At 41.3% G+C, this 23643-nt stretch overlaps 1 long non-coding RNA gene across 2 annotated transcripts in view; it reads right to left on the bottom strand.

Moving 5' to 3' along the window:
- Positions 1–200: 200 nt before the first annotated feature.
- LOC308615120 overlaps positions 201–23643 on the bottom strand; it is a 48133-nt gene continuing 24690 nt past the window's right edge. The window contains exon 3 of one of the 2 annotated variants that reach the window (XR_014015482.1): positions 201–563. This is a non-coding gene — a long non-coding RNA (uncharacterized lncRNA). Of the gene's footprint in view, positions 564–9313; positions 9674–23643 lie in introns of those variants that run through there. The other variant, XR_014015483.1, reaches the window with a different exon arrangement.

Below are 23643 nucleotides of genomic sequence, written 5' to 3'. Positions count from 1 at the left end.
GCCAGGAAAACTGGACAGCTACATGTACAGACTGAAATTAGAACATTTTCTAACACTATATACAAAAATAAACTCAAAATGGATTAAAGACCTAAATGTAAGACCAGAAACCATAAAAATCCTAGAAGAAAACATAGGAAGAACACTCTTTTTTAAAAAATTAATTTATTTATTGATTGATTGATTTTTGGCTGCGTTGGGTCTTCATTGCTTTGCATGGGCTTTCTCCAGTTGCGGTGAGTGGGGGCTATTCCTCATTGCAGTGCACGGGCTTCTCATTGTTGTGATTTCTCTTGTTGTGGAGCATGGGTTCTAGGCACATGGGCTTCAGTAGTTGAGACACGTGGCATCAGTAGTTGTGGCTCGCGGGCTCTAGAGCACAGGCTCAGTAGTTGTGGCACACAGGCTTAGTTGCTCCGAGGCATGTAGGATCTTCCCGGGCCAGGGCTTGAACCCATGTCCCCTGCATTAGCAGGCAGATTCTTAACCACTGCACCACCAGGGAAGTCCCGGAAGAACACTCTTTGACATAAATTGTAGCAATATTTTTTTGGATCTGTCTCCTAAGGTAAATGAAACAAAAGCAAAAATAAACAAATGGGACCTATTCGAATTAAAAGTTTTTGCACAGCAAAGGAAACCATGAACAAAACAAAAAGACAACCTACTGAATGGACAAAGATATTTGTAAATGATATATCTGATATATTTGCAAATGAAATCTGAGAGTATTCAAAATATACAAACACATACAACGCAATATCAAAAAAACAAACAACCTGATTAAAAAATGGGCAGAGAGACTTCCCTGGTGGTGCAGTGGTTAAGAATCTGCTTGCCAATGCAGGGGACACAGGTTCGAGCCCTGGTCCGGGAAGATCCCACATGCTGCGGGGCAACTAAGCCCGTGTGCCACAACTACTGAGCCTGCGCTCTGGAGCCCGTGAGCCACAACTACTGAGCCCGTGTGACACGACTACTGAAGCCCGCGTGCCTGGAGCCCATGCTCCTCAACAAGAGAAGCCACCGCAGTGAGAAGCCCGCACAGCACAACGAAGAGTAGCCCCCGCTCGCCACAACTAGAGAAATCCCATGCGCAGCAATGAAGACCCAACACAGCCAAAAATAAATAAATAAATTTATTAAAAAAAGAATGTGAGGAGGATCTGAACAGATATTTTTCCAAGAAGACATAGAGATGGTTCACAGACACACACACACAAAGATGCTCAAAATCACTAATCACCAGGGGAGTACACACCAAAACCACAATGAGCTGTCACCTCACACTTGTCAGAATGGCCACTATCCAAAAGACAACAAATAGAGTTGGAGAGAATGTGGAGAAAAGGGATGTCTTGTGCACTGCTGGTGGGAATGTAAATTGGTACAGCCACGACGGAAAGCAGTAGGGAGATCTCTCAAAAAATTAAAAAGCGGGAATTCCCTGGCATTCCAGCGGTTAGGACCCCATGCTTCCACTGCAGGGGGCATGGGTGCGATCCCTGGTGGGTGAACTAAGACTCCACAAGCAAGTGGCACAGCCAAAAAATTTTTAATGAAAATAAATTAAAAATAGAACTACCAGATGATCCAACATATCTACTCCTGGATATTTATCCAAATAAAACAAAAGCACTAATTCCAAAAGATATATGTACCCCTATGTTCACTGCAGCATTCTTTGTAACAGCCAAGATATGGAATCAACCACAGTGCCCATCAATAGACGAATGCTTAAAGAAGATGCGTTACACTGGAATACAACAGAATATTACTCAACCATAAAAAAGAATGAAATCTTGACATCTGTGACAAGATGGATGGACCTGGAGGATATTATGCTACATGAAATAAGACAGAGAAAGAAAAATGCTGTACGATTTCACTTATATGTGGAATCAAAAAAAAGAAAACAAAACAAAACAAATGAACAAACATAACAAAGCAGAAATAGAGTTATAGATACAGAGAACAAACAGGTGGTTACTAGAGGGGAAGGTGGTTGGAGGAGGAAAGAAATAGGTGAGGGAGATTATGAGGTACAGACTTCCAGTTGCAAAATAAGTGAGTCTTGGGTATGAAATGTGCAAGGGACTATAGTCAATAACTATGTAATATCTTTGTACAGTGACATACTATAACTAGTCTTATTGTGGTGATCTGTTTGAAATGTATAGAAACATCAAATCACTATGTTGTATAACAGAAACGAACATAGTGGTGTAGGTCAATTGTACTTCAAAAACAAACAAATAAACAATCTCATAGTAAAAGAGATCAGGGCTTCCCTGGTGGCACAGTGGCTGGGAGTCTGCCTGCCGATGCAGGGGACATGGGTTCATGCCCCGGTCCGGGAGGATCCCACATGCCGCGGAGCGCCTGGGCCCGTGAGCCATGGCCGCTGAGCCGGCGCGTCCGGAGCTTGTGCTCCGCAACGGGAGAGGCCACAACAGTGAGAGGCCCGCGTACCGAAAAAAAAAAAAAAGAGAGAGAGAGAGATCAGATTTGTGGTTACCAGAGGCAGGGAGTAGTCAGGGAGGACTGGATGAAGGCACTCAAAAGGTACAAATTTCCAGTTATAAGATAAATAAGTACTAGGCATGTACTTATTTACAACATGTACAACATGATAAATATAATTAACACTGCTGTACATTATATATGAAAATTCTTAAGAGTAAATCCTAAGAGTTCTCAGCACAAGAAAAACAATTTTTTTAATTAAAAAATTATTTTTCTATTTCTTTAATTTGTATCTATATGAGATAATGGATGTTCTCCAAACTTACTGTGATAATCACTTCATGATGTATGTAAATCAAATCATTATGCTGGAGGCTTCCCTGGTAGCACAGTAGTTAAGCATCCACCTGCCAATACAGGGGACATGGGTTCGAGTGCTGGTCTGGGAAGATCCCACATGCTGCGGAGCAACTAAGCCCGTGCACCACAACTACTGAGCCTGCGCTCTAGAGCCTGGGAGCCACAACTACTGAAGCCTGCATACCTAGAGCCCGTGCTCTGGCACAAGAGGAGCCACCACAGTGAGAAGAATAGCCCCTGCTCGCCACAACTAGAGAAAGCCCACGTGCAGCAATGAAGACCCAATGCAGCCATAAATAAATAAATAAATAAAATTTTAACAATAGAGACTTAAAAAAATGATTATGCTGTACACCTTAAACGTATACAGTGTTATATGTCAACTATATCTCAATAAAACTGAAAGAAAAAGTGAATACATACATTTTTTTTAAAAGAGATATGTAACCACCGTTGCCCACCTTGTGATCAGAGCTCAGTTTACTTAAAATATTTTTCCCCATGCCCTTGGCATCAGAAGTAGGTTTGTATCTCCTTAGGTTGCTACATCAGAAGCTGAGGATTGTTTCTTCTAAGACCCACAGGTTTGAAGCAGGTGCCTCGTTATTATTTATGCATCACTTTCTTCTCTTTTAGGAGTGGTGATATGAATTAAAATATTCTTGTGGTGGGTGAGCTGACAATACAATGGTATAACTTTGCTTTCTTATTGCAACACTTCCAGTGATAAACACGTTGACACTTCTCATTTTCTCAACTCCCAAGTAGAACTTTAAAATATTTCCTTCCAAATTTTATACTCCATCAAAAAGAAATTGTTTCCTACCTAATGAAAAAAAAAAAACCCACTCTCTAGTTAAGGAAGTATTCGTTTTAAGTGGTTGATAGAGGAAAGTCCTAAAAGGGGAGGGGACTCCCTACATTGTTTTTGTGTTCACTTTCCATTCATTCATTTAATTTCCATTTACTGAGTACCCCACTTATACAAGGCACCACTTGAGAAACTTCATGGAATTTGTGCCCCAAGATGATTAAATGTCACAGACCAGATGAGACATGTACATTAGTAACTATAATAAAGGGTATATATGAAGAGAATCATGGTTGGGAGCAAACAAAGGGTTATAGGCACTCAGAGAGGGAAAGGATCTTTTTGGCCAAGGAAGTCAGGGTAAGTTTCATGGAGGATGTTGCCACTGCATAGTACCATAAAGAATGTGGAGAATTTCAACTTATAGAAATGGATGCAAAGGAATCTGAAATGGAGACTTGGCATGAACAAAGAGACACAGGTAAGGTGAAATATGTAGAGTGGTTTCCTAAATAACAGTCAAGTTTTAAAGTCAAAAATGCCAAAGATCTTTAAACCCATCTGTCTGAGGAGGTTGACTAGGCCAATTTGCCTGGGGCCTGGAATGGATATGGAAGTACAGGTAACCAGGTAGAAAGACAGGAGATCACGGCAGGCTTGGGAGGTCAGGCCCTCAAAAGGAATTCTATTAAGCAATGGGGAACCATTGAAAGGAATGGAACACAGGAGCACCAAGATTTCAGCCAAATGTGTGACCTGATAATTTTATATTTAAATCTAGAGAAATTACTCAAATGCCAATTTAGGTCAACAAGAATTTGCCGCGCACCGACCACAAATACCAGGTCCTAGTTTACATGCTCTGGAGTTCAGGCATTTGAATATTTACCTTTCTGATTTCCTACCTTAATGTAATTTGATAAATAGTAAAATGAAATACAGTGTAGGTATAGATATAAAATAGCCATTCAATTTTAAAGTGGCCTGTAGAGGTTGGGGGATAGAAGTAGAAGAGATTTAAGAGAAAGAAAACAGAACACCTTTGGAGTGAGTGTCATGTGTCAGACTCTGCTATGAGCTTTACACATTATCTCATCAATGCAGCATGAATATTAGACAGTTTTGGAGGAGTGAGGGTGGGAAGGTGAGATACAGAGATGAGGCAAGTACAGAAAGAGAGCTGATGCCTCAGTCTTTTTTTAAAAATATTTATTTATTTGGTTGCAGCAGGTCTTAGTTGTGGCTCACGGGCTCCTTAGTTGTAGCACGTGGGCTCCTTAGTTGTGGCAGGTGGGCTCCTTAGTTGTGGCAGGCAGGCTCCTTAGTTGTGGCATGCAAACTCTTAGTTGCGGCATGCATGTGGGATCTAGTTGCCTAACCAGAGATCGAACCTGGGCCCCCTGCATTGGGAGCACGGAGTCTTATCCACTGCGCCACCAGGAAAGTCCCTGATGCCTCAGTCTTACCAATGAGGTTAAACTCCTATAAATTCCTTTCCAGTTACCTCCTGTACGTTTCATTTTATTTCCACCACTTAGGCCCAGATGAGTTTGTGAACTTTTCTGAAGCTCAGTCCCCTCATCTGAAAATCACCAAGAGCCTTATGTAAAATCCCTAGCAGACTGCTTGCTACCTTAGTAGGTGTTTAATCAATGACCATTCCTTTTTCCTCTTCTATTAATGGAAAGAGGTCAAACAGGTCTCTGTTTAACCCGAGGGTTTCTTTTAGTAAATTGGTGAATGAGGAAAAAGTAGGGGGTATGACGGAAGTACATCCAAAGGCAATGGGATAACAATCCTAGCAATCACGTGGCACAAAAATGCTGCTAATCACAGGGTAAAGGAGGCAAGAGAGCATAGATAATCAGAGGGCCCGTCCAAAGAATGTCATCAGTCCTGTTTGACTATTTGAAGGCTGATTGTAAGAGAAGACATACTCATACTAGATAGAGTTAGTCAGTTCCTGAGTATCAAGCTTCCATCATATTCTCAGCTCTGGACTAGGCACTCTGAAGGATTTACAGAGGATAAGGAATCTCATCTGCAACAGAATATGTACACATATAAAACAGAGAAAAACAAGGAGAAGCTAGAATTAAGAACTAAAAGGGGTATTACTGACACCTGTGGTAGGAATTCAGGGGAAAAGAGGGGGCCACGCCTGGCCAGTGGAGTCAGGAAAGAAGAATGACCTTGCAGGGATGCTGGAGAGAGAAGGTAGGGCAGATTCTAGACAGAAAAAGAAACAAGGTCAAAAGGAGGTAGCAGGCTTCCCTGGTGGTGCAGTGGTTGAGAGTCTGCCTGCTAATGCAGGGGACACGGGTTTGAGCCCTGGTCCAGGAGGATCCCACATGCCGCGGAGCAGCTGGGCCCGTGAGCCACAGCTACTGAGCCTGCGCATCTGGAGCCTGTGTTCCGCAACAAGAGAGGCTGCGATGGTGAGAGGCCCGCGCACTGCGATGAAGAGTGGCCCCTGCTTGCCACAACTAGAGAAAGCCCTCGCACAGAAACGAAGACCCAACACAGCAAAAATTAATTAATTAATAAACTCCTACTCCCAACATCTTTAAAAAAAAAAAAAAAGCAGGTAGCTAACGATGAACCTGGTGTGTTTAGGGGACGGTGAGTCTGTGCGTATTTGTGGGACGAGAGGAAAACAAGTTTCAGTAGAAAGCGTGGGCCAAACACAGAGGCCCTGAAAGTCTGCACTGAATGTAGTAAACTTGGAGGTGTTTGAGCAACCACAAGAGGTGAGAAAACAGTACTTTTATTTTTTATTTTATTTTATTTTTTTGGCCGAGCCACATCTGGGATCTTAGTTCCCCAACCAGAGATCAAACTCATGCTCCCTGCATTGGAAGCACGGAGTCTTAACCACTGGACCACCAGGGAAGTCCTGAGAAAACAGTACTTTTAAAAGAGCCTCCTCAGGGCATCGACCCTACAGTTCAAGGCTTCCCAACCTGCTCTGCCCCCTGTTTTTGTACGGCCTGTGAGCTGAGAATGACTTTTACATTTTTAAATGATTGGGGGGGAAAATCTAAGGAAGAATAATATTTTGTGACATATGAAAATTATATGAAATTAAATCAACTATATTTCAATTAAATTTTTTTAAAAATTAAAATTAAAAATAAGTAAAACAATAATTATAACTTAAGAAAATTTAACTTAAATCTGATCAAGCTTCTAGATTAAGTAAAACAGATTAGATTTAAAAAAAAGGAAATTATATGAAATTCAAATTTCAGTGTCTATTAATAAAGTTTTATTGGAACATCATCACTCTAACTTGTTTGCTTATTGTCTATGGCTGCTTTTGTGTTCCAGTGGCAGAGTGTGACAGAGACTGTATAGCTTGAAAAGGCTATGACATTTACTGTCTAGCCATAGCCGAAACTGTTTGCAAACCCCTGGTTTAGACTGACACTGGGGAAACAGGGAGAAGAGAGAGCATCAGGGTGGGGACTAGGACAAGGTGAGTGAGGCACTCACTTTGGCCACAACATTTAAGGGGAAAGAGTGCCGAAAACACTCAGCCAATCAAATAATATTTTAATGCAGTATTTTTAAAAATCAAAAATAAATGACAAAAACCCATGACGGAGCAGAAGCAAGAATAACTACAATCCTGCAGCCTGTGGAACGAAAACCACATTCACAGAAAGACAGGGAAAATGAAAAGGCAGAGGACTATGTAGCAGATGAAGGAACAAGATAAAATTCCAGAAAAACAACTAAATGAAGTGGAGATAGGCAACCTTCCAGAAAAAGTATTCAGAATAATGAGAGTGAAGATGATCCAGGATCTTGGAAAAAGAATGGAGGCAAAGAGGGAGAAGATTCAAGAAATGTTTAACAAAGACCTAGAAGAATTAACAAACAAACAGAGATGAACAATACAGTAACTGAAATGAAAAATACACTAGAAGGAATCAATAGCAGAATAACTGAGGCAGAAGAATGGATAAGTGACCTGGAAGACAGAATGGTGGAATTCACTGCCATGGAACAGAATAAAGAAAAAAGAATGAAAAGAAATGAAGACAGCCTAAGAGACCTCTGGGACAACATTACACACACCAACATTCGCATTATAGGGGTCCCAGAAGGAGAAGGGAGAGACAAAGGACCTGAAAAAATATTGGAAGATATTAAGCAAAAACTTCCCTAACATGGGAAAGGAAATAGCCACCCAAGTCCAGGAAGCGCAGAGATTCCCAAGCAGGATGAACCCAAGGAGAAACATGCCGAGACACATAGTAATCAAATTGACAAAAATTAAAGACAAAGAAAAATTATTAAAAGCAATAAGGGAGGGACTTCTCTGGTGGCACAGTGGTTAAGAATCCACCTGCCAATGCAGGGGACACGGGTTTGAGCCCTGGTCCAGGAAGAGCTCACATGCCATGGAGCAACTAAGCCTGTGCACCACAACTACTGAGCCTGCATTCTAGAGCCTGCGAGCCACAACTACTGAGCCTGCGTGCCACAACTAATGAAGCCTATGCCCCTAGAGCCTGTAATCCGCAACAAGAGAAGCCACTGCAATGAGAAGCCCGCGCACCGCAACATAGAGCAGCCCCCACTCACTGCAACTAGAGAAAACCCGCGTGCAGCAACCAAGTCCCAATGCAGCCAAAAAATAAAATAAATAAAATAAATAAATTTATTTAAGAAAAAAAAAGCAACAAGGGAAAAATGACAAATAACATACAAGGGAACTCCCATAAGGTTAACAGCTGATTTCTCAGCAGAAACTCTACAAGCTAGAAGGGAGTGGCATGATATACTTAAAGTGATGAAAGGAAAGAACCTACAACCAAGATTACTCTACGTGGCAAGGATCTCATTCAGATTTGATGGAGAAATCAAAAGCATTACAGACAAGCAAAAGCTAAGAGAATGCAGCACCACCAAACCAGCTCTACAACAAATGCTAAAGGAACTTCTCTAAGTGGGAAACACAAGAGAAGAAAAGGACCTACAAAAACAAGCCCAAAACAATTAAGAAAATGGTACTAGGAACATACATATCGATAATTACCTTAAATGTGAATGGATTAAATGCTCCAACCAAAAGACACAGGCTTGCTGAATGGATACAAAAACAAGACCCATATATATGCTGTCTACAAGAGACCCACTTCAGACCTAGGGACACATACAGACTAAAAGTGAGGGGATGGAAAAAGATATTCTATGCAAATGGAAATCAAAAGAAAGCTGGGGTAGCAATACTCATATCAGATAAAATAGACTTTAATGTTACAAGAGACAATGAAGGACACTACATAATGATCAAGGGATCAATCTAAGAAGAAGGTATAACAATTATAAATGCACCCAACATAGGAGCACCTCAATACATAAGGCAACTGCTAACAGCTAAAAGAAGAGGAAACTGACAGTAACACAATAATAGTGGGGGACTTTTAACACCTCACTTACACCCATGGGTAGATCATCCAGACAGAAAATTAATAAGGAAACACAAGCTTTAAATGACACAATAGACCAGATAGATTTAATTGATAGTTATAGGAAATCCCATCTGAAAACAGCAGATTACACTTTCTTCTCAAGTGCACACGGAACATTCTTCAGGATAGATCACATCTTGGGTCACAAATCAAGCCTTGGTAAATTTAAGAAAATTGAAATCATGTCAAGTATTTTCTCTGACCACGAGGCTATGAGACTAGAAATACATTAAAGGGAAAAAATTGTAAAAAACACAATCACATGGAGCCTAAACTATATGTTACTAAATAACCAAGAGATCACTGAAGAAATCAAAGAGGAAATCAAGAAATACCTAGAGAAAAATGACAATGAAAACACGATGGGGCTTCCCTGGTGGCGCAGTGGTTGAGAGTCCGCCTGCCGATGCAGGGGACATGGGTTCGTGCCCTGGTCCGGGAGGATCCCACGTGCCGCGGAGCGCCTGGGCCCGTGGGCCATGGCCGCTGAGCCTGCGCGTCCGGAGCTTGTGGTCCACAGCGGGAGAGGCCACAACAGTGAGAGGCCCACGTACTGCAAAAAAAAAAAAAAAAAAAACACGATGATCCAAAACCTGTGGAATGCAGCAAAAGCAGTTCTAAGAGGGGAGTTTATAGCAATACAATCCTACCTCAAGAAACAAGAAATATCTCAAATAAACAATCTAACCTTACACCTAAAGGAACTAGAGAAAGAAGAGCAAATGAAACCCAAAGTTAGCAGAAGGAAAGAAATCATAAAGATCAGAGCAGAAATAAATGAAATAGAAACAAAGAAAACAATAGCAAAAATCAATAAAACTAAACACTGGTTCTTTGAGAAGATAAACAAAATTGATAAACCTTTATCCAGACTCGTCAAGAAAAAGAGGGAGAGGACTCAAGTCAATAAAATTAGAAATGAAAAAGGAGAAGTTATAACAGACACCACAGAAATACAGAGCATCATAAAAGACTACTATGCCAATAAAATGGACAATCTGGAAAATATGGACAAATTGTTAGAAAGGTATAACCTTCCAAGACTGAAAATAGAAAATATGAACAGACCTATCACAAGTAATGAAAGTGAAACTGTGATTAAAAATCTTCCAACAAACAAAAGTTCAGGACCAGATGGCTTCACAGGTGAATTCTATCAAACATTTAGAGAAGAGCTAACACCCATCCTTCTCAAACTCTTCCAAAAAATTGTGGAGGAAGGAACACTCCCAAACTCATTCTCTGAGGCCACCATCACCCTGATACCAAAACCAGACAAAGATACTACAAAAAAGAAAATTACAGAACAAAATCACTGATGAATATAGATGCAAAAATCCTCAACAAAATACTAGCAAACAGAATCCAAAACACATTAAAAGAATCATACACCATAATCAAGTGAGATTTATCCCAGGGATGCAAGGATTCTTCAATATACACAAATCAATCAATGTGATACACCATATTAACAAACTGAAGAATTAAAGCCATATGATCATCTCAGTAAATGCAGAAAAAGCTTCTGACAAAATTCAATACCCATTTATGATAAAAACTCTCCAGAAAGTGGCCGTAGAGGGAACCTACCTCAACATAATAAAGGCCATATACAACAAGCCCACAGCAAACATCATTCTCAATGGTGAAAAACTGACAGCATTTCCTCTAAGATCAGGAACAAGACAAGGATGTCCACTCTAGCCACTATTATTCAACATACTTTTGGAAGTCCTAGCCACGGCAATCAGAGAAGAAAAAGAAATAAAAGGAATCCAAATGGAAAAGAAGAAGCAAAACTGTCCCTGTTTCCAGATGACATGATACTATACATAGATAATCCTAAAGATGCCACCAGAAAACTACTAGAACTAATCAATGAATTTGGTAAAGTTGCAGGATACAACATTAATGCACAGAAATCTCTTTCATTCCTATACACTAACAACGAAAGATCAGAAAGAGAAATTAAGGAAACAATCCCATTCACCACTGCAACAAAAAGAATAAGATACCTAGGAATAAACCTACCAAGGAGGTAAAAGACCTGTACTCAGAAAACTATAGGACACTGAAAAAAAGAAATCAAAGATGACACAAACAGAGGGGAGAGATAAACCATGTTCTTGGATTGGAAGAATCAGTATTGTGAAAATGACTCTTCTACCCAAAGCAATCTACAGATTCAGTGCAATCCCTATGAAATTACCAATGGCATTTTTTATAGAACTAGAACAAAAAAATCTTAAAATTTGTATGGAGACACCAAAGACCCCAAATAGCCAAGGCAATATTGAGGGAAAAAACAGAGCTGGAGGAATCAGACTCCCTGACTTCAGACTATACTACAAAGCTACAGTAATCAAGACAATATGGTACTGGCACAAAAAACAGAAATGTAGATAAATGGAACAGGATAGAAAGCCCAGAGATAAACCCATGCACCTATGGTCAACTAATCTATGACAAAGGAGGCAAGGATATACAATGGAGAAAAGACAACCTCTTCAATAAGTGGTGCTGGAAAAACTGGACAGCTACATGTAAAAGAATGAAATTAGAACACTTCCTAACACCTTACACAAAAATAAACTCAAAATGGATTACAGACCTAAATTAAGACCGAACACTATATAACTCTTAGAGGAAAACATAGGAAGAACAGTCTTAGACATAAATCACAGCAAGATCTTTTTTGATCCACCTCCCAGAGTAATGGAAATAAAACCAAAAATAAACAAATGGGACCTAATGAAACTTAAAAGCTTTTGCACAGCAAAGGAAACTATAAACAAGACAAAAAGACAACCCTCAGAATGGGAGAAAATATTTGCAAATGAGTCAACGGACAAAGGATTAATCTCTAAAATATATAAACAGCTCTTGCAGCTCAATATCAAAAAAATAAACAGCCCAATCCAAAAATGGGCAGAAGACCTAAATAGACATTTCTCCAAAGAAGATACACAGATGGCCAAGAGGCACATGAAAAGCTGCTCAATATCACTAATTATTAGAGAAATGCAAATCAAAACTACAATTAGGTATCACCTCACACCTTTTAGAATGGGCATCATCAGAAAATCTACAAACAATAAATGCTGGAGAGGGTGTGGAGAAAAGGGAACCCTCTTGCACTGTTGGTGGGAATGTAAATTGATCCAGTCACTAAGGAGAACAGTATGGAGGTTCCTTAAAAAACTAAAAATAGAATTACCACATGACCCAGCAATCCCACTACTGGGCATATACCCAGAGAAAACTAAAATTCAAAAAGACACATGCACCCCAATGTTCACTGCAGCACTATTTACACCAGCCAGGTCATGGAAGCAATCTGAATGCCCATTGACAGACGAATGGATAAAGAAGATGTGGTACATATATACAATGGAATATTACTCAGCCATGAAAAGGAACGAAATTGGGTCATTTGTAGAGATGTGGATGGATCTAGAGACTGTCATGCAGAGTGACGTAAGTCAGAAAGAGAAAAACAAATACCGCATATTAACACATATATGTGGAATCTAGAAAAATGGTACAGATGAACTGGTTTGCAAGGTAGAAATAGAGACACAGATGTGGAGAACAAACGTATGGACACCAAGGGGGGAAAGTGGGTGGGTTGAGGTGGGGTGGGATGAATTGGGAGATTGGGATTGACACCATATATATATACATATTGACATATTGACACCAATATGTATAAAATAGATAACTAAAAAAACCTGCTGTATAAAAAATAAAATTCAAAAAAAAATTGTTAATCTCATCCAAAAACACCTTCACAGAAACGCCTAGATTAATGTTTGATCAACATCTGGGCACCGTGGCCCAGCCAAGTTGACACATAAATTTGAACATCACACAAGATAATAAAATTAATTTACAATCTTAAAAAAATACCAAAGTGACTCACGATGAGCTAAATAACAATATTTACATAAAGCTAGGATCAATAACAGTGGTGCATTGTGTCATATCAGAGACTGAGGCAGAAGGGAAATCAGTAAGTACTGAGAGATTGGGTGCCCCCTTAAATTTCACATGGGGGGGCTTCCCTGGTGGCGCAGTGGTTGGGAGTCCGCCTGCCGATGTAGGGGACACGGGTTCGTGCCCCAGTCCAGGAAGATCCCACATGCCGCGGAGCGGCTGGGCCCGTGAGCCATGGCCGCTGAGCCTGCGCGTCCAGAGCCTGTGCTCCGCAAAGGGAGAGGCCACAACAGTGAGAGGCCCGCGTACTGCAAAAAAAAAAAAAAAAAAAAAAAAAATTTCACATGGGAAGCAAGTGCTTCCCTCATCCCTAACCTTGGCCTTGGTGTCACGGTGATATTCTGGAGCGGGTCAGGATGGTTAGGGACAAAACAGGGTGGCAGAACATATGGAGACTTAGGAGTAGATTTCAGATGTTAGGTCTCAGATCTCCACTTTAAAGAAGAGAATTTCACCCATTTCACCCAAAGTTAAAGCCAAAACTTATAAGGCTCTACAATCCAGCCACCAGTCCCTCAACTCTCCAATACTATTCCTAACTGCTTCCTTGCTTGCTTCCCTGAAACCACTGGGATTCCTTACAGTCCCTTCACAATGCCAAGCACACATCATCTCAGAATCTTTGCACCCTCGGTCCTTCTGCCTGGAGTCCTTGTCCCTGACATGCACGGGGCTCATGTCTCGCCTCCTTCGAGTCTTTGCTCACGTGTCCCCTTCTCAGGGTGGCCTCTCCTGACCACACTTTTTAAGGCTAGACCCACCCTTTCACCCCTAACCCCTCCCTGCTTTATTTTTTACATTGCAACTCTTGGCGTCTAAATATTATAGAATATAATGATTTTGGGGGTTTATGGTGTCCTCATCTCCTGCCCAATTGCATGCTCCACAAAAGCAGGATTTCTGTCTGCTTTGCTACTGAGGATGCTCAGTGCTTAGGTGAGAACGGGCACTGCATCCCTACCTAATGGCTGACTGAACAGATCCAGTAGAATGCATGGTGCAAAAGGAAAGGAGGATTGCTCTCTTTTACGGTCTAGGGCATTACTGCTACTAACAGTGAGTAAAGAAACTTCTCCCTTAAACGAAAAGGACACTGTCCAAAATGTGAAAATTCTCACAGCTGCCCCCCTTGACCTGTTGATTGGTCTTCCTGTACACTCAGTTTTCCTTCCTCTTGAAACTCTTTATTTCCTGCAAAATCCTAAGTTAACTGCTCTCTTTTTTCAAGGGTAACTTTCATCACAACAGCCAACTCTAGAGACACAGAAAAGGCAATCGGTTATTTGTTGTTTAGCTGTAAAACTGTCTTTTCTTCTTTGACATTTTCTTTGGTTCTGTTATCACGCATGCCTTTCCGTTCAGGGCTGAGGCAATCCGTCTGCAATCCAGTACCCTCTTGCTGATTCTGCCAAGCATGAGTCATACATAAGTCAGTCAGCTTGCTCACTTACACCTGATAACCCTCCTTCTCACACTGAGTCCCTGCTTCTTTTAGCCTGGTATGCAAAGTAGCAGCTAGTCGCCTGGCGATCCCCAGGCAGCTGAAAGCCCTGTGGGTACGGGAGACCCGAAGAAGGAAGGAGTAAGCTGAACTTGACTCGAAGGTTTCCGTCCTTAGTCTTAAAGAAACAAAGGTTTTTTTTTCCTAACTGCAACCTGTCCAAAGAACCTATCTTCCCATCACTCCCATATTATAGCTATGCTGATAGTTATTAAAATCGAAACATCAAATTAATTTTTATACAGAGGGAATAATCAATACATGTACTTTTCTAATACGGCCTTAAATACTACCCCAAATTTCTTAGCTATTGATTTTTTTTCCCTCTCCTACCCTAAAATATATGTATTTTCTAATAGTGACCTGTCCATTTAATAGCAATAAGAGTACATCAATTGCCTAGGTCAGGTGTCAGTAAACTTCTGTGTATTGAGGGGCCAGAAAGTAGATGTTTTACGCTTTTCAGGCCATACAGAGGTCCTAGGATGGAAGGAAGTATGGCATCCTTGAGAAAAAACATTAGAGGGATTGAAGAGAGCTAAGACGTGCTAATGAGAGCTAACATTTGTGGAGTACCTATTTGTAAGATCTAAGCACTTTACACTGGTCCTCACAACAGTCCCAAGTGAAAGATACTACTATTATTCCCATTTCAGAGATGAAAAAACTGAGGCACAGAGAAGTAACCATTCCAAGGTTACAGAGTTAGTACGTGGTAGAGCAGAAATAAGATTAGCTTGGAGAAGTAGGATAGGACCAGAACATACAGTGATGCACAGGCCTAGTTAAATTTTTTTATTTTTATGATAAGAGAAAAAAGAAGTCACTGAAGTGTTATTGAAGGAGGAAAGCTGTGTGTGTGTGTGTGTGTGTGTGAACATGAACGTATTTGCATTTCAAAACAATCACTTGAACTGTAGCATGAGAACTAGTTGAAAGGATGGGAAGAGTGGATACTGAGAAACCAGTTAGGATGTAAATGCTGTTGTCTGGGCATGAGCAAGAGGTGAGGGTAGCAAGCCTGGGGAGATGGCCCTGGAGGAGGACAGAGCGGATGTGTCTGAGATACATTCTGGAGAGAAAGTGGGTGAGAAGTGATAAGAAGGTAAGAGGAGTCATGTGTCAAGGATGATCCATAGGTGCCTGGCTTGTGTAACTGGATGGATGATGGTGTCATTCTCTGACGCAGAGAACACAGGAAGAGGAGCAAACCTGGGCTTGGGAAGGAAGGTCATGAATTTGAGGTATTTTGAGACATCTCCACTTGGCGATGTTAAGAAGTCAGTTGTATTTGTGGGTCTGGAGCTCAGAGAGGTCTGTGCCAGAGATCTAAATTTGGCAGCCATCTGTGACAAGTAGGAAACATGGAAATGGATGAGATCAAGTAAGGAAAGTGAGGAGTAAGAAGACTGCCTAACATGTAGTGAGGAGACCCAAGTTTTCCTTGGCCTGGATTCAGCTCTTCACACCTTTTTTCCCTTACTGATACACACCCCCGCTTCTGAAAGAGCAAAACAAGTCCAACCGTTAATCAGGAGGAGAAACATATCAAGAAAACTTAGACGGAGAACACCCGGAAAGCAACTTGCCAAACAGCGTTCCCAGAAGCTTGGAAGAATTACTTCAGTTTCTGCAGGAGCTTGTGTTACAGATATGGAATAACTTGAGCATTCAGAGAGGTGGGCTCTGTTTTCAAGTTATGATTCCCAGAGATATTACTTCATCCATAGCCTGCTACGCATTGCACATTCACCAAGGAAAAATACACATCTAGCCCTTACACCATCTATTCGTGTTATTACTAAAATAGCTCTGGTGCAGATACTTATCTAACATGAGAATTTTCATGAGATAAAAATCTGAACTTTGAAAAAAAGCAAAGCAAACTCTTTTAGTTCATAAGCCATTGAGGATGAATGTTTCCATCTAAGTTCATTAGTGAAGTTTCTTTCTCGTTCTAATGGGGAGTTGTGAAGTAACTGAGCAATGCAGTGATGAATACGAGAGGGAAGCTGGATCAGCCATGCCAGTATTTCTGGACTGTTCAACCAGCAGTATCAATAGAGCAAATCATTATAACTCCAGTTTTGTGACAATCTGGTTGCGTCTGTTAAGAGTGTATGTAGGGTTTCCCTGGTGGCGCAGTGGTTAAGAATCCGCCTACCAATGCAGAGGACGTGGATTCGAGCCCTGGTCCGGGAAGATCCCACATGCCGCGGAGCAACTAAGCCCTTGTGCCACAACTACTGAAGCCCGTGCGCCTAGAGCCCGTGCTCCACACCAAGAGAAGCCACCGCAACGAGAAGTCAGCACACGGCAAGGAAGAGTAGCCCCCGCTCCCCGCAACTAGAGAAAGCCCGTGCGCAGCAACAAAGACACAACTCAGCCAAAAATAAATTAATTAAATAAATTGAAAAAGAAAAGAGCATATGTAGAGTGAGTCAGACACATCCCAGCAGGAAACAGGAAACAGATGGCTCACTCAAATTAGGATAGTCCAGATAGGTTGATTAAAGGGACTCTTTACAAAAGTGTGGGAAGCACAGAGGAAAGTGTGGAGGATAGTGCAGTATCCTGGGGCCTGAAGGGACGTGTGAGAGAATAATTAACAAAACCCAGAAAGAGGAACGCAAAAACGCTTTGTGGAGAAGGTCACCTCGAGAGGATCTGTGATCTTTGATGGAGGGACACAGCCCAGCTTTAAGCGATCCTGCAGGGAGGCAACCAACAGAGTAAATACCCTGAATGTTCTATCCTTGCTGGAGGCCCCATCAGCCAAGAGCTGATTCAGGCCACGCAGGTCAGAGCCTCCTGGGGCAGAAAGCAGGGTGGAGAAGGGTGGGGAGGAAATGGAGAGAGAAACAAAAGACAGCAGCACAAAGAGGAGGACTGGTGGGGGCTTCCCTGGTGGCGCAGTGGTTGAGAGTCCGCCTGCTGATGCAGGGGATGCGGGTTCGTGCCCCGGTCCGGGAAGATCCCACATGCCACGGAGCGGCTGGGCCCGTGAGCCATGGCCGCTTGGCCTGCGCGTCCGGAGCCTGTGCTCTGCAACGGGAGAGGCCGCAACAGTGAGAGGCCCGCGTACCGCAAAAAAAAAAAAAAAAATGGTGAAGTAACCAGATGCAATCAGGTATCCTGAATTGGATCTTGGAACAGAAAAAGGATATTAGTGGGAAAACTGGTAAAATGCAAATAGATTTCTGTAGTTAATAGTATTGTACCAATGTTAATTTTTTAGCTTTGACAAACATAGTATGTTATATAAGATACTAACATTAAGGGGAAGCTGGGCGAGGTGTACATAGGAACTCTCTGTACTATCTTTGCAACCTTTTTGTCAATCTAAAATTGTTCCAAAATAAGTTTATTTTTAAGAAAGGTCAAGAAGGAAGAGAATCTAGTCCATAATTAGACTCTATTCAAAGAATGACTGACTGCATTCCAATGATACCACTAACACCCTCGGTGTAAAATCTTCCTCCAGGTCATTCAAAGCAAGGCAAACTGGCATTCTGGTGTTTTAGCAACAGTCCACAATGCATAATTGTTAAAAACATTGCACAAAAAAGCAGTCCGAAAAACAATTCGAATAAAACACTAAAACATTTTAAAGAAAATATGTTTATATTGATTTAGATAACAGATATGAAGAGAAAAATTAACCCCGATAGTTGATTTACTTTTGAGAATACCTGTGGATTTCATCAAACTGTTGCTTGAAGTACCTCCAGGAATGAGAACAGGGAAAGGAGGGAAAATGTATACGTTTGACTCTATATACTATTTTTTTTTTTGTCTTTTTGCAGTATTCGGGCTTCTCACCGCTGTGGCCTCTCCCGTTGTGGAGCGCAGGCTCCGCACGTGCAGGCTCAGCGGCCATGGCTCACGGGCCCAGCCGCTCCGCGGCATGTGGGATCCTCCCGGACGGGGGCACGAACCCATGTCCCCTGCATTGGCAGGCGGATTCCCAACCACTGAGCCACCAGGGAAGCCCGACTCTATATACTTTTGTACTGCATGACTGAATTTTCCTTTTCATTTTTTTACAATGAAAATGTATTATTTTTATAATTGTTTAAACAAAGTTTTTTTTTTCCAGTAGCAGGTTATGTATCATGTGGAAGAGATAGCTATGTTTAAAATGGAACACCAGCAACAATTATAACTATAAAATAAGAGAAATGCAGTAATCAAAAAGAAAAAGAGGGAAGGAAGTTTGCTAGAGAACACATCCAAGATGTTCATGGTGCTTATTACATATAAGATGAATTTTTTCACTTCTGTATTTTGTTTTCTATGATCAATATGTTTTTTCATAACTAGTAATATTTTTTAAATTAAAATTACAACCTATACATACATGTATTTATCAAATTTTTGGTACATATATTATGACATGCTCCTACGTGGCTCTTTACACTTGAGTAAATGGCAAATTTCATAATATGAATCATAAACTAGCTTCAGAAAAAATTCCTATATCAAAAAAAAAATAGGCCTCAAGACCTTGGCCATTGATGCCTAATTGGTTTAGTTTCCTTTTCAAAGTTATTTAGAAAAAATATTTAGCTGTGTACAAGGGCTGCTTTCCAAAATTCTAGAAGTAATGCTCAGGGAGACGCTGCTTGAATATTTCTGTCAAGTGTCTGAAACCAAACATTTGCTAAGTATTTTCAAAAGAAGAACTTCAAACCTCTGTTTTTCTCTCCCTGTGGTTTCTGTTCTCGTCTCCCCTTGAACATACTTGAGGCACCACAAACAAAACAAGCCCCAAGTCAAATCCAACCTCTTAGCTTCTTCCCAGTCCCCAAATTCTCCTCCTCCAACCTTGCCCTGGAATTAAAACAGGGCTTGATTCTCTCCAAAAATAACTGATTCTCTCCAGTTAGATCTGGAGGGGATTTTACTTCCCTTACCCTAGGAAAGCACTGGAGCAAGAGGGTCGCATTCTCAGAGGTAAGGGGAACATAAACGCCAGGCAGAGAAGGAGGAAGCTCTCAGGGAAAGCGGTGTGGCAGCAATAGCCCCCTGGAGCAGAGAGAGAGATTAGCAGCTGAAGTGAGTGTAAACTTTGGAAGGATATTTAAAGGGGATTTTTAGGAAAGTCTGCCTTGGAATGTGCTGCATCCCCCAGCCCTACCCCAGCACGGCACTCCACCCTTAGTCCCAAAGTCTCTAAAAAACCTGAGTCGTCCATTTATTGGCTGTATGGCCCTGGGCAAATCAATGTACCTCTCTGTTTATTGATTTCCTCATCTGTAAAATGGGGATATGATTGCACCTACTTTATAAGGGTTGTTGTCAGGATTACCTGAATTAATCCTATTCCATAACTCAAACAATGCCTGACTACACTGTAAGAGCTACATAGCTATGTATGAGTCAGCTACTGTTTTTCTGGGCCCTCATAGTCCAACTAAAGCTGCTTTTAATGTACCCTGAGCAGACAGGCTCAAAAGTAACCCTGTAGAATTTGAGCTACTGTTTCAAGTTGGGTGACACTGCCTACCCAGTCTCCTGATCACTCCTTGCTCCCAACCTTAAGCAGCACCAAGTGCTGTTGCTCCATCTTTTATTGATTTATTTATTTTTAAAGTCTTTATTGAATTTGTTACAATATTGCTTCTGTTTTATGTTTTGTTTTTTTGGCCGCAAGGCATGTGGGATCTTAGCTCCCTGACCAGGGATCGGATTGAACCCACACCCCCTGCATTGGAAGGCGAAGTCTTAACCACTGGACAACCAAGGAAGTCCCGCTCCATCTTTTAAAATGTCTCCATCCTCTCCTCTCCAATGCCTTAATTGGTTCACTGACTCTTGCTTAGATGGCTGCAATAGCTACCAACTTGTTCTTCCCTTTCTCAGGACCTTCTAGCCTTGATGTCCTTCAAAATGGTGCTAGAGATTCTCTAGAATACAGATCTGTACACATCACTCCCCAGCTTAAACCCCTTTGAGCATGTCAACAGTCACTGATCCTTAAGTCCTGCTATATTCCACCCACCCGCGTCATCATTGTCAGTAAACATTTTGCACTAGCATGACTCCAGGCTTTTCCATGTGTTCTCTCTTTTCTATGGATTGATCTTCTTATTATTCTTTGTGTGTGTGTGTGTGTGTGTGTGTGTGTGTGTGTGTGTGTGTGGTACACAGGCCTCTCACCGCTGTGGCCTCTCCCGTTGCGGAGCACAGGCTCCAGACGCGCAGGCTCAGCGGCCATGGCTCACGGGCCCAGTCGCTCCGCAGCATGTGGGATCCTCCTGGACTGGGGCACAAACACGTGTCCCCTGCATCGGCAGGCGGACTCTCAATCTCTGCGCCACCAGGGAAGCCCCCTATTATTCTTTAACTGATAAGTTGCTATTTACCTTCAATACACTAATAAAAATTTTCCCTTCTGTGTATATTCTTTCTCAGCAACCCTAGGCAAAATTCGTCATTTCTTCCTCTCTGCTTCCATTTCACTTGGTACATAGCCCTGCCTTTGCACTTAACCGGTTGTGCTGAAATTGTGTGTTTATGGTCCTGTCTTTCTCAGTGGACTGTGACCCTCTCAGTGACAGAGACAGTGACTAATTCCTTGTTGGCCAGAACCGTGCCCACATGCCTGGCACACCAAAGATGTTTAATAACAGTGTGATGAGTGGATGAATGAATAAATGAGTGGATCAGGATAACACCCCAGGTGATATCTACATTGGTGGGAGAGTAAATACAGTTAAAAAAAAAAAAAGGTAGCAACTAGTATACAGGATCCACCAATAGCCTTGTGACTTTGGGTAAATTTCTTATTCCTTGTGCCTCAGTTTCCTCATCTACAAAATGGCAACAATAAACCTTCATGGTTTTGTGACGATTAAATTCATTAATAAACGTAAAGTGCTTAGAAGAGTGCCTGCCATATAGTAAGCACTCTATGTGCATTAGCTGTTGTTGTTGTGTTTTTTTCATTTACGGAGAGAGAATCATTGTAAACTCCATGAGAGAGAGGGACTATGTCCTGACTTCTCATTTAATTCCTAACATCTGCTACAATGCTTCATATAGAACAGGAACTCAATAAAGACTTTTGAATAAATATCAAAATAATAAAAAAAAAGAACAAAAGAGAAAGGAATGAAAAAAAAACCCAAACAAACAAACAAACCAAAAAGGGCAAATGGGAATGCATTTGGCACAAAGTACAAAGATGCTGCTAAGTCACCTCAGTTCTTCACCACTGGGCTAGATGATAAGGTGTACTTGGAGTCCCTGAATCTTTCCTTTAACCCTCATGAGAACTTTGACTGTGTCTACCTCAGTCAAGAGTGTTTTTTTAAAAGACAGTGATGGGGAGGGACTTCCCTGGAGGTCTAGTGGTTAAGACCCAGAGCTTCCACTGCAGGGGGTATGGGTTCAATCCCTGGTCGGGGAATTAAGATCCCCCATGCCCCTAGGTACAGCCAAAAAAAAAAAAAAAAAAGACAGTGAGAGGGAAAGGGATACTGCATACAGGGAATGATTTAACGACAAGACATTAAGAGCCAGGAAAGCCTGTGTTTTCTTCTGCAGCCCACGAAATCATGACCTGCTGAAGCCACATTTTCTGATCCTCAGCTTGATCTATAAAAATCAAACTCTAAGTACTTGCATGCCTGCCTGCAACCAGGCTATGTGGTCATGACTTCAATAGTCACTTGTCACGTGCATTGCAGGAACAAAGTCAAAATGTAAGGGTATTGTCTTAGTTTACACTACTATACCAAATCACCATAGACTGGGTGGTCTAACAACAGAAATTTATTTCTCACAGTTCTAGAGGCTGGAAGTCTGAGATCAGCCCAGCATGGTTAGGTTCTGGTGAGAACCCTCTTCTGGGTCACAGACCGCTGTCCTGTCATATCTTCATCCGGCAGAAAGAGAGCCAGCTGGCCTCTTCTTATATAAGAAGAGCCTCCATCATGAGGGCTCCACCCTTATGACCTAATTACATCCCAAAGGCCCTACCTCCAAAAACTATCACATTGTTATTAGGGTTTCAATATATGAGTTGGGGTGGGAGGTGGATGTAAACATTCAGTCCATTGCAGGGGATTTGTTTCCTTATGTGTGGGGAGGAGGGGCAAAACTTCCTCTCTCCCCATCTTAGGTTCTTAGGTTTTCAGCTGGGGCTTTTTAGCAAAAAGACAGATTAATAAGGGAAAAACAGTTTATTCATGTGTGCAGTACACATCATGTGGGGAAAAACTTAAAATGAAGAGTAACTCAAAGTGGTGGCTTAGAAGTCTGGCTTTTATATAACACATTCAACAAAGAACAGTATATTTGTAGGAAAGTCACAGGACAAAGGAACATAGTTTTAGGCTTTGAAGTGCAGCAAATTGTGGGAAGGTAAATCTATGGGAGGAAACTAATGAAGTAAGGATTGTCTGTGGATTCCTCTGCTGCCATCTCTGGGCTCATAGAATTTATCTCCAGGACAAGGAGAATTTATACCTTGCCTATAGGCAGAAAAGGGAGCAACTAGGGAGAGCCTTTCCTGTGTTCATTGCTTCTCAACTGCCTTAAGCTCAAAATAATTTTTAGGTCAAAGAGGTTTATTTTGTGGTGATGTATTCTGGTCCCCTTCATTTACTATCCAAAAAGGCCAAGAGAAGGAGAAAAATAAATGGGAAGAATTACTCTCAGTCCACTAGTTTGAACCCCAAACTAGAAAAAGAAAGCAAAGGGAGAAGGTATAACCAGATTATAAACTCCATGAGGAGACTGTAGAAGTATAAGTTTCGAAAAGTTAAAAATACCATTTTCATAAAAATATATAATGAACACATGTCAAAGATTTTATTCAACTAATTAATAGGCAGCCAGCAAGACGGTTAAGACTGGTTCCTACTTAACGAAAGAATGTTAGAATAAGATTGCTACACTAGATATAAAACTGGTTAATGTTCTTCAAGGCAATTAGTTGTAGCCTTTGGAGTTATCTTTTCTAATGGACAAAAATTATTTGCATCTTTATGGGAAAAAACATGTAACTTCACTATGAT

This window comes from Mesoplodon bidens (assembly GCF_964165515.1).
Source record: "Mesoplodon bidens genome assembly, chromosome: 1".
NCBI classification, from domain to species: Eukaryota; Metazoa; Chordata; class Mammalia; order Artiodactyla; family Ziphiidae; genus Mesoplodon; species Mesoplodon bidens.
This window is presented reverse-complemented; position numbering and strand designations above follow the sequence as displayed.